This window comes from Oratosquilla oratoria, chromosome 34 (assembly GCF_046742065.1).
Source record: "Oratosquilla oratoria isolate Oo_2021 chromosome 34, ASM4674206v1, whole genome shotgun sequence".
In the NCBI taxonomy this organism is placed as follows: Eukaryota; Metazoa; Arthropoda; class Malacostraca; order Stomatopoda; family Squillidae; genus Oratosquilla; species Oratosquilla oratoria.
Genome location: NC_134810.1, coordinates 41,963,316 through 41,974,968, shown reverse-complemented (window position 1 = coordinate 41,974,968; position 11,653 = coordinate 41,963,316). Strand labels below are relative to the sequence as shown.

Genomic DNA, 11,653 nt, shown 5'->3' with positions numbered 1-11,653 from the left:
ATTCCATGACGGTAACTTTCTTGAGTGTTGTATTTTGATTCATCGCTGTCACTATGGTCACTATATATTTTATATTTTGTACACATTAATTGATAAAGGAACGTTAATTTATACTTGTTTCTTATTGCATTTTTATGTGTATTGAATCAATATAATTAATGTTAAACTATATTGTCTTTAATTAAGCCCTTGCACCCTTGTCCGCTCTTGCCCTAGACTAATTTACAGTGAGTGGATCGTTATGGTGAAATCGTAGAAGCATTTTGTACGATATTTCCAAAAGAAGCCTCAAGGCACCGACTTTTATGTAAAACTAGCAAGCCACACTACATGTGGCATTTGAAGCTAGCTCCTGCGGAGGATTAGTTGTGCCTGTGTCCCAAATCTAAGAGCTCTGCCTCTCTTTAATTCCAAGTCTCTGCTCCATACAATGCCGTCGGAACAACCATCCCTTCATACAGTCTCTTCTTTGCATTCATTTCCAGCTGCCTATTTCTCATAACACTTTTTAACCCTCCAAAGCATTTGTTTTTCTAACTCTACAATTTACCTCCACCTCCATTCCTTCCTTTTCTGCCACATGCCACCCTAAATAACTAAAGCTATCCACTTCATCCAGCCTCTCTCCTTTTAGACTTACTTCCAACTCATCGAAATCCTCTACCCTTGTACATCTCATCACCTTGTTTTTACCACCATTTACCTTCAATTTTCTCTTACCGCATACCTCCCCAAACTCTATCACTAACTCCATCAATCCCTCTTCTGACTCTGCCACAAGCGCAGTGTCGTCAGCAAACAACAACTGGCTCACCTTCCACTTGTTTCTATTTTAACAATCTCCAGTCCCCTGCCCATTACCCTCGCCTTTACCTCCCACACCACCCCGTCCATGTACACATTTAACAACCCTGACACAGTCCCAGCTTTACATCAAACCACTCTCTCTCCATTTTCCATTTTGATACATGCTCTACTATTCTCGTAAAAAATCTTGACTGCCCTTAACGGCTTTTCCCAATCCCATAAATCTGCAAATCCTTCCACAATATTTCCCTATCAACCCGATCATAAACCTTTTCCAAATCCATAACCGTGCTATCTATCTATATTCACGAAATTTTCACATTTTTTCATCTTCATTGAATATTGCATTTGTGTGTAACACGTGGAACCAAGTTCACTAGAAACACCACACTGCGGCGGTCGAGCACAATTTAGACAAATTTACCAAGGTAATTCGCGGTAAATCAAGACAACACAGACTACCAGATGAAAGCCAAAATTGAACCACAATAGACAATCTGGAAAAAGTCTAGAAGGTGCCAGAAAAAATGCTCAACCATAATTGAAAAAAAAATAAACGAACTGAATGCCACACTAGATCGAGCCAGCGTACTTGCGAAGGAGAATAAGAATGGCATCAGGAAGTTGTGACGACATGACGTGTACATGAGCAGAAAGTGCGTCAGGGAGTGATCAGTTGCATCGAAGCACTATGGCGACAATAGTCTTAACCCACTTCACAACATGATTTCTTTGCTTTAATTTGAATGGTAGTGTGTGTGTGTGTGTGGAGGGGGAGGTTTCATACGGGATAATTGGTGGAGGGTGGACCAACTTCGGCGGCCATGATTGCTTCTGGTCCGAGATGGGAACGTTTCGTTTGCAGCGACTTGGGGCGGGGTGGCGTTGTTTTGGACGAGTGTTGGATGTAACATAAGAACACAAGAATGAAGGAGACTGCAAGAGACCATAAGGCCTACACTAGGCAGTTTCATGTTTATTACCACCTGTCATCCCCACCCATGAAGTTGTCTAACCGTTTCTTAAAACAACAGATAGCTTCAGCGCTCACTATATAGGGTGTGTAAGCCTTGGCTGGCCACCCACCTTACAAGGGGATAGGAGTCTTTTGTATACGTCTTTACTATTATACAGTAACGTGCACAGACATTGCAAGGGGCAGGTGCTTTGGGCTGGAAATTGGGCACTTCACTCTTTTGTATTACTCGTATTTGGCAACTATCCGGTAGGGTGTAACACCATTTTCCACTTTATAATTTCTGAATGGTATGAAAATGGAAAAATCCCGTGAGAAATCATTTTTCATTCATTTTTATATATTTTTGTGAAGGGCACTTTTGGGACACAGGGCAAAGGGGCAGATGTTCGGGCACCCCCATCACCACCACCCCCTCCCTTCTGCACGGGCCTGCAATTATATACTGTACTTTTCAAAATATACCCTTGCCTACATCCATAGAATTTCTACCTCTTCATGTTGTATCAAACCCCGTGTATTTTTTTCTTTCTTTTTCAAAACAATGACTTGTCCGCCCTGGATTATCCCATTTCATTGTTCATTGTTGGCACAAATTACACTGTACAACAAATTTCAGGATTAAGAAAAAAACATAGTTCTCATGTGCGTTTTATTATGAAGTTCAGTGTGCTGAATTCAAATTTGATAACAAAAATTTCATGTCACGTCACAATTTTTTGTAAATCGCTGTTTTAATAATTATGCAATTAATAGAGATTTCCAAGGTTCCATAAATGTATTTTGCTCCCAAAGTCAGATTAAATGTCTTCATTGTATTTATTTAATTAATATATAATGAATCGGCATGTTTGTTAGCTTTATATGATGTATTAACCTACAATCTATTATTTACTTCTTCTTTTATAAGACGTCTCAGGCGTGTCACGCTTCAGGTTCCAACAGAAGTCAGCCAGCATAGCAGGGCTCCATTTTCCCTTGTACCTGTTTTCCATTGACGCTATACCTTGATGGAACCTCTCTCCATGTTCATCACTCACATCTGCTGCATTCTCTGGGAAGAAGGACAGATGAGAATGAAGAAAGTGTATCTTCAGTGACATATTGCATCCGAGATATTGGTAGCATTTAATTAGCCTCTCCACTTTACGCTCTCGCTGGGACTTTTGGTGCTTTCCCAGAAGCCCTTTGCATACATCTTTGAATGCATGCCAGGCCGCTAACTCAGGTTCATCCATTGTCGCCTCAAAGTCCTCATCATTTATAAGCTTGCGAATCTGAGGGCCTACAAATATACCCTCTTTAATCTTGGCATCACTAATTTTAGGGAAGATCCCTTTGAGATACTGGAAACATGGCTTGTTATGTTGCAGTGCTTTGGTAAATTGCTTCATTAGGCCTAGTTTTATATGCAGTGGTGGCAAAATGATTTTCTCCTTAACTAGTGGCTCATGAATTACATTATGGCATCCAAGCGTCATAGATTCCCGAGATGGCCATTCTGAGCGTATATAATGTTCTGATCTGGCCCTACTGTCCCACTTGCAAAGAAAGCACATAAATTTGGTGTATCCAATTTTTAGCCCATCAAGTATGGCTACTACTTTCAAGTCTGCACAAATTAACCACTCATGCTCTTTGTAACTTATGCGGTCTAGAATAAAAGCAAGGTTCTCATATGTCTCTCTTAAAATGACTGAGTAAGCAACTGGAACTGAAGGCATGGTGTTCCCAATGTGCAACAGAACTGCTTTTATGCTGTAAAGGGATCCATCTATGAATAGCCTCCACTCATTGGGTTCATAGGACAGCTCAAGGGCACTGAATAGGCCTCTGATATCATTACAATAAGTCAAGTTGTTTTCCAAAGTGAAGAAATCCTGTAGATTTGCAGAACGCTTCCTAAATACTGTAATTCGAGCTTCTTCATCCAACAGGTGCCATTGTTGCAAAGTTCACTCTGTTGCTTAGTAAGTGTTAGATCACGAACTAGATCATTGAGTTCTGGTTGGGTGATGAGGTGTGGTTTCTTATCAGATTCAAGTTGTGTCGTATACGTTGCATCTTGAGATTCTGAATCGTCTGAGTTGCTCGTGTCATCGCTTGGTAGTTCAGAGGGCGGCTGTGGTACAGGAATATCACTTGAATGTAGAACTGGGCGAATAGCAGACTGAAGATCTAAAAATGGATACTATTGGTTGTGATCACGTGCAAAAATAGTGGAAGTGCAACTTATTATGTATTTCGATCTTTTTTATTGATACATCTCTTGAAAATATATATAAAAACAGTAAAAAATAAACACTGAACACCCACCTTTAATATCCGTTAAGCAGAAGTAGCAATCTGTTGAGTGGTCCTTTGGCTCCCTCCAGACCATTGGTACGCCAAACATGAGGCCAGTCCCTTTGCCTTTCACCCAGGCAGAAAGGGAACTTGTACACCTGACACAACATATGTGAGGTGCCCAGCTTTTGTCCTGGTCACCCACTTTACATCCAAAGTACAGCTCATAAAGTTTCTTTACACGTTGAGTCAACTGTCTCTTGCATTGCCTTAATGAAACTGATCCACATATATAACAAAACTTGTCTGGCGAATTCTTGCATTCTCTAGGCATCTTAACTCTGTATCCTGTTAAGAAAAAAAACACATAGCTATGTGAAAAATTATATAAATGGTAAAAGCAACAAAAAATACCGTTCAGATAGACATTGCGGGCACTGCTATTTACGAAGAACTGGAGGGTCACAGAAAGAAACGGATGTTATATTCGTGATCTACGCAAAAAATAACTCTAGAAAAGGATAGCCTCATTTCCGTTTTTTTTTTTCATTGTTATACAGTGTTACCATCCATAGAATTTCTACCTCTTCATGTTGCATCAAACCCCGTGTATTTTTTTTTTCTTTCAAAACAATGACTTGTCCGCCCTGGATTATCCCATTTCATTGTTCATTGTTGGCACAAATTACCATCACTGGCCTATTTTCAACTCTTCATGTCGCATATCTAGAATAGGGAAAAGTTTAGTATCCAAGTCCGAGGTTTCTATGTGTGTGAAATTGCAAAAGCACAGTCCATTTCAAAACTTACAGTCTATTTTCTCTCCACAATCTATGTTAACAGACCGGTCCATCTCTTCGTCTGGTGGACAACCGAAATTTCCCTTCAAGAAAAGGTTAATTCAAAATGAGAAGCAAAACGGTACATTACCAGATGATGCGACGTCCCTGAAGTTGTGTACCTAAAAGTGTAAAATAGTGGCGTACACGTAGCTGTCTTCTCCCGCTTTCAACTTCGAATGAAGTCCGTCAGTCTACACTCAAACTAACCTAATTTGTAATCCCCGACTTCCGCTGGGGCCCCTGGCTACTATATTGAAGAGTAACGGACGGACGACATTCTCAGTTATTCATTTATTTATTTTGCTATAAACATCTAATGAACACTTGCCCCTCCTTACAGAAAATATAAAAACCCATATCCAAAATAATTTACCAATAGAGAAAACAGATGGCGTTATCAATTTTGAAATTTTAGCGGGAGAAGGTGCTCTACGCGTTTCGTGTCTGCTGTACTTACTCGAATCGACGGGCGAGATGTTCCGCTTGATTCCATTGTAGGGGATGTTCTGCATAGACATCAAATACCTTCCGCAATATAATTAACGTATCCATCTCAGATCCACACTTCCAAACACACATGGGCCATTCTTATTGGCCAACGTATCACCAGCAGTGACCATGACGCAAATTTCACTCAAATCTTACCCATGGTTACATTACAAATATAAACGTTCTTTTACTCGCTTCTGTGCTGCATACAAAATCATTGCCTCTCACAGACTCTTGTTACATTACTTCATTTTTCAAACAACGTCAGATTTACCCAATTGCCCGACACACGTTCAAACACAAACTACATTTCTTCCAACTGCCTTCAACAACAGCCACCCCTTGACTTCATTGTTACGGATGGCGCTGTCAATGATCAGTCGTTGAAACGAGTCTTTGAAACTGGGACATGGTGGGACGAATCGCGACAGGTCCTCGCGTCTGTCAACGAGTAGTTTGCACCCAAATATGAAACGACTGGAGATATTAATAGGATAATTAGTTTGTCCTACCTCACCTCCTATTCAATTACAGTTCATAAAAAAAAAATTATATGTATGTATATATATATATATATATATATATATATATATATATAAATATATATATATGTACATATATATATATACATATATATACACCAAGCTTTTCATTATACATATTTAAAACTTATTCTTATTCTTTATCTATTCAAGAAATTGATCTAACTGTAACTGCATGTATCACGTACTCGAAAAGGTATACAGACATTATGAGAACTGTATCGTGGGTAAACAATTTTGCTCGTGACTGTACGCTGAAAGAGTACTTTTATGTTAATTAGCTTATATATATTTTTTATTATTCTCTTCACCCAATGTCTCTTATTAAATGGTCAAACATACTGCACACAGCGAATGAGGCCAAACTATGCACTGGCATTCACCAGAGTCGACAGTTGAGAGTTCGTTTGAGTAAAACGATTTCGGTTACAATATATTATTTTTCAAATCTCCAAATATCAGCAAAGTTGAATGATGAACTAATTGTAAATCTATACAACCGTAAGACATACTGTTGAAGTGTTCTTAGTGAAGTCTTGATTTCAGTAAGCTGGGTCATATTCCAGTTACTCAAATGGAGGCAAATAAAGTACAAAAATATAATTCCGGATTGTGGAGTGACTCCAGTGGAGTGGCAACTTTAGGCATGCGTTTTCATAAAGATACTGCATCACATATTTTTTCTTGCTAAATAAATGAAACTGTAGTATAAAATGTGTAACCACCTGGAAAGCTTATCGCAAGCGAACACCTCATGTCGCTTTCAAATTGCCTGTAGAGCTCGTGGCACAATCTGTCTTGTTCAAACGCCAGGCGACTTCATTCAGCTTAGGGAAAATTCCAAACAAAAGGGGGCTGAGGAAATATTTGCCTTCTAATTTTCTGCATATAATATAATTATTATCGGCTGAAAGAAACCTGCACAGCGAAGCTATAGCGATAATCCCATACCACACTCCTGTTCATATGGCCATTTCCCGAAGGTTGAGTGTGGCTCTGTGGTCGCCACTGGCACGCCCTTTGGTCCAGGTTGCCCACACCAACCTCGTTGCACAATGTGATTGACTGTCTACACCTGAGGAATGTTTGGGGCAAATCGGTGACTTGACGATTTTCGGGGGGTGATTTTGGTCACTGTCTCCTATTGAACCACCATCTCGCCCACAGGTCGAGGGCTACCAGTCCTCATTTGGATTGTACTAGGATACCAATTAGGCTATTGGTACTGGTACCAGAGGCAGAGTAAATAGTCGCCACAAAGGCTCAGCTCTCTGCGGTAGCTACTGGCACACCCTTGGGTCCAGGTTGCCCACACGTACCTCGTTGCACAATGTGATTGACTGTCTACCCCTGAGGAATGTTTGGGGCAAATCGGTGACATGACGATTTTTGGCAAAATCCGTGGGTCCCCTTAGTGTTTTTGGTGGGTGATTTTGGTCACTGTCTCCTATTGAACCACCATCTCGCCCACAGGTCGAGGGCTACCAGTCCTCATTTGGATTGCACTAGGATACCAAATAGGCTATTGGTACTGGTGCCAGAGGCAAAGTAAATAGTCGCCACAAAGGCTCAGCTCTCTGCGGTCGCTACTGGCACATGCTTGGGTCCAGCTTGCCCAAACATACCTCGCTGCACAATGTGATTGACTGTCTACCCCTGAGGAATGTTTGGGGCAAATCGGTGACTTGACGATTTTTGGCAAAATCCGTGGGTACCCCTTAGCGTTTTTTGGGGGTCATTTTGGTCACTGTCTCCGATTGAACCACCATCTCGCCCACAGGTCGAGGGCTACCAGTCCTCATTGCACTTGGATACCAATTAGGCTGTTGGTACTGGTGCCGCAGGCAAAGTAAATAGTGGCCACAAAGGCTCATCTTTCTGCGGTCGCCACTGGCACGCACTTGGGTCCAGGTTGCCCACACCCACCTCGCTGCACAATGTGATTGACTGTCTACACCTGAGGAATGTTTGGGGCGAATCGGTGACTTGACGATTTCTGGCAAAATCCGTTTTTTGGGGGTGAATTTGGTAACTGTCTCCGATTGAACCACCATCTCGCCCACAGGTCGAGGGCTACCAGTCCTCATTTGGATTGCACTAGGATACCAATTAGGCTATTGGTACTGGTGCCAGAGGCAAAGTAAATAGTCGCCACAAAGGCTCACCTTTCTGCGGCCGCCACTGGCACGCCCTTGGGTGCAGCTTGCCCAAACATACCTCGCTACAAAATGTGATTGACTGTCTACCCCTGAGGAATGTTTGGGGCGAATCGGTGACATGACGATTTCTGGCAAAATCCGTTTTTTGGGGGTGATTTTGGTCACTGTGTCCGATTGAACCACTATCTCGCCCACAGGTCGAGGGCTATCAGTCCTCATTTTGATTGCACTAGGAAACCAATTAGGCTATTGGTACTGGTGCCAGAGGCAAAGTAAATAGTCGCCACAAAGGCTCATCTTTCTGCGGTCGCCACTGGCACGCCCTTGGGTCCAGGTTACCCACTTCTACCTCGCTGCACAATGTGATTGACTGTCTACCCCTGAGGAATGTTTGGGGCAAATCGGTGACTTGACGATTTTTGGCAAAATCCCTTAGCGTTTTTTGGGGGTCAATTTGGTCACTGTCTCCGATTGAACCACCATCTCGCCCACAGGTCGAGGGCTACCAGTCCTCATTTGGATTGCACTAGGATACCAATTAGGCTATTGGTACTGGTGCCAGAGGCAAAGTACATAGTCGCCACAAACTCTCACAATTCTGCGGTCGCCACTGGCACAGCCTTGGGCCCAGGTTGCCCACACCTACCTCACTGAACATTGTGATTGACTGTCTACCCCTGAGGAATGTTTGGGGTAAATCGGTGACTTGACGATTTATGGAAAAATCCTTAGCTTTTTTTGGGGGTCATTTTGGTCACTGTCTCCGATTGAACCACCATCTCGCCCACAGGTCGAGGGCTACCAGTCCTCATTTGGATTACACTAGGATACCAGTTAGGCTACTGGTACTGGTGCCAGAGGCAAAGTAAATAGTCGCCACAAAGGCTCACCTTTTTGCGGTCGCTACTGGCACATCCTTGGGTCCAGGTTGCCCACACATACCTCGCTGTACAATGTGATTGACTGTCTACCCCTGAGGACTGTTTGGGGCAAATCGGTGACCTGACGATTTATGGCAAAATCCGTGGGTTCCCGTAGCGTTTTTTGGGGGTCATTTTGGTCACTGTCTCCGATTGAACCACCATCTCGCCCAAGGGTCGAGGGCTACCAGTCCTCATTTGGATTGCACTAGGATACCAATTAGGCTATTGGTACTGGTGCCAGAGGCAAAGTAAATAGTCGCCACAAAGGCTCACCTTTCTGCGGTCGCCACTGGCACAGAAAGGTGTGCCCCAAACATTCCTCAGGGGTAGCCAGTCAATCACATTGTGCAGCAAGGTAGAAGTGGCCAGCCTGGACCCAAGGGCGTGCCAGTGGCGACCGCAGAAATGTGAGCCTTTGTAGCGACTATTTACTTTGCCTCTGGCACCAGTACCAATAGCCTAAATGGCATCCTAGTACAATCCAAATAAGGACTGGTAGCCCTCGACCTGTGGGCGAGATGGTGGTTCAATCGGAGACAGAAACCAAAATTACCCCCAAAAAACACAGGGAACCCACGGATTTTGCCATAAATCGTCATGTCACCGATTTGCCCTAAACATTCCTCAGGGGTAGACAGTCAATCACACTTTGCAGTGAGGTAGGTGTGGGCAACCTGGACCCAAGGGCGTGCCAGTGGCGACCGCAGAAATGTGAGCCTTTGTGGCGACTATTTACTTTGCCTCTGGCACCAGTACCAATAGCCTAATTGGTATCCTAGTGCAATCCAAATGAGGACTGGTAGCCCTCGACCTGTGGGCGAGATGGTGGTTCAATCGGAGACAGTGACCAAAATGACCCCCAAAAAATGCTATGGGGTCAACCCACGGATTTTGCCAAAATTCGTCAAGTCACTGATTTGCCCCAAACATTCCTCAGGGGTAGACAGTCAATCTCATTGTGCAGCGAGGTAGGTGTGAGCAACCTGGACCCAAGGGTGTGCCAGTGGCGACCGCAGAAAGCTGAGACTTTGTGGCGACTATTTACTTTGACTCTGGCACCAGTACCAATAGCCTAATTGGAATCCTAGTGTAATCCAAATAAGGACTGGTAGCCCTTGACCCTTGGACGAGATGGTGGTTCAATAGGAGAGAGTGACCAAAATGACCAAAATGACCAAAATGACCCCCAAAAAACTGCCATAAATCGTCATGTCACCGATTTGCCCCAAACGTTCCCCAGGGGTAGACAGTCAATCATATTGTGCAGAGAGGTAGGTGTGGGCGACCTGGACCCAAGGGCGTGCTAGTGGCGACCGCAGAAATGTGATCTTTTGTGGTGACTATTTACTTTGCCTCTGGCACCAGTACCAATAGCCTAATTGGTATCCTAGTGCAATCCAAATGAGGACTGGTAGCCCTCGACCTGTGGGGGAGATGGTGTTTCACTAGGAGACAGTGACCAAAATGACCCCCAAAAAACGCTAAGGGCCCACGGATTTTGCCAAAAATCGTCATGTCACCGATTTGCCCCAAACATTCCTCAGGGGTAGACAGTCAATCACATTGTGCAGCGAGGTAGGTGTGGGCAACCTGGGCCCAAGGGCATGCCAGTGGCGACCGCAGAAAGATTAGCCTTTGTGGCGACTATTTACTTTGCCTCTGGCACCAGTACCAATAGCCTAATTGGTATCCTAGTGCAATCCAAATGAGGACTGGTAGCCCTCGACCAGTGGGCGAGATGGTGGTTCAATCGGAGACAGTGACCAAAGTCACCCCCAAGAAAACGCCAGATCACCGATCTGCCCCAAACATTCCTCAGAGGGAGATAGTCAACCACAATGTGCAGCGAGGTAGGTGTGGGCAACCTGGAACCAAGGACGTGGAAGTGACGACCAGAGAAAGATCAGTCTCTGTGGCGAGTATTCACTTGGCCTGAGTGGTGTCCAGGTGGAGTCCACACGAGTCCTGGTGACCCTCGACCTGTGTAATGCGCTTCTGGCGGTTAGGCGTCATTCTCACCTTCCTGGCATGTAACGGTGGCTGTCGCCTAAACCCGCAACACTTATGACTGGACGCCACCCGGCCTTTCGGTCTCTCTCCCTCTGGAGTAAGTTTGGACCAAATCGGTGACCTGACGATTTGGGGTCATATTGGTGACCTGCTCCAATTGGGCCACCATCTCACCCACGGGTGGAGGGCTACCGGGCCAGCTGCAGATTTCACTCGGACACCACTCAGGCCAAAGGTACAATCTCCTCTTAGCATCCATTCCCAAATGTCTATTTCTCATTACACTTTCTAATCCCCCAAGGCATTTACTGTACTTGCTTCTCAACCTACATTCTGCCTCCACCTCCACTCCTCCCTTTCCTGCCACATTCGCACCCAAGAATCTAAACCTATCCACTTCCTCCAGTCTCTCTCCCTTAATACTCACTTCCAATTTGCTGCCATCCTCTCCCCTTGTACATCTCATTATTATTATTTCATCATTATTATTGTTACTATTATTATTATCATATTTATTATTGTTATCATTATTATTATTATTACTATCATTATTACTATCATTATTATTACTATCATTATTATTACTATCATTATTATTACTATCATTATTATTACTATC

The 11,653-nt window shown here is 43.7% G+C and overlaps 1 protein-coding gene across 2 annotated transcripts in view; it reads right to left on the bottom strand.

Annotated features, from left to right (window-relative positions):
* The window catches only part of LOC143018246 (uncharacterized), a 194,663-nt gene extending 188,985 nt beyond the window's left edge, over nucleotides 1-5,678 (bottom strand). For both annotated transcript variants that reach the window (XM_076173502.1, XM_076173503.1), the window contains exon 1: nucleotides 5,369-5,678. The gene's annotated coding sequence lies outside the window, so the exon portion shown is untranslated. The remainder of the gene's footprint in view (nucleotides 1-5,368) is intronic.
* Between the last annotated feature and the right edge of the window lie 5,975 nt (nucleotides 5,679-11,653).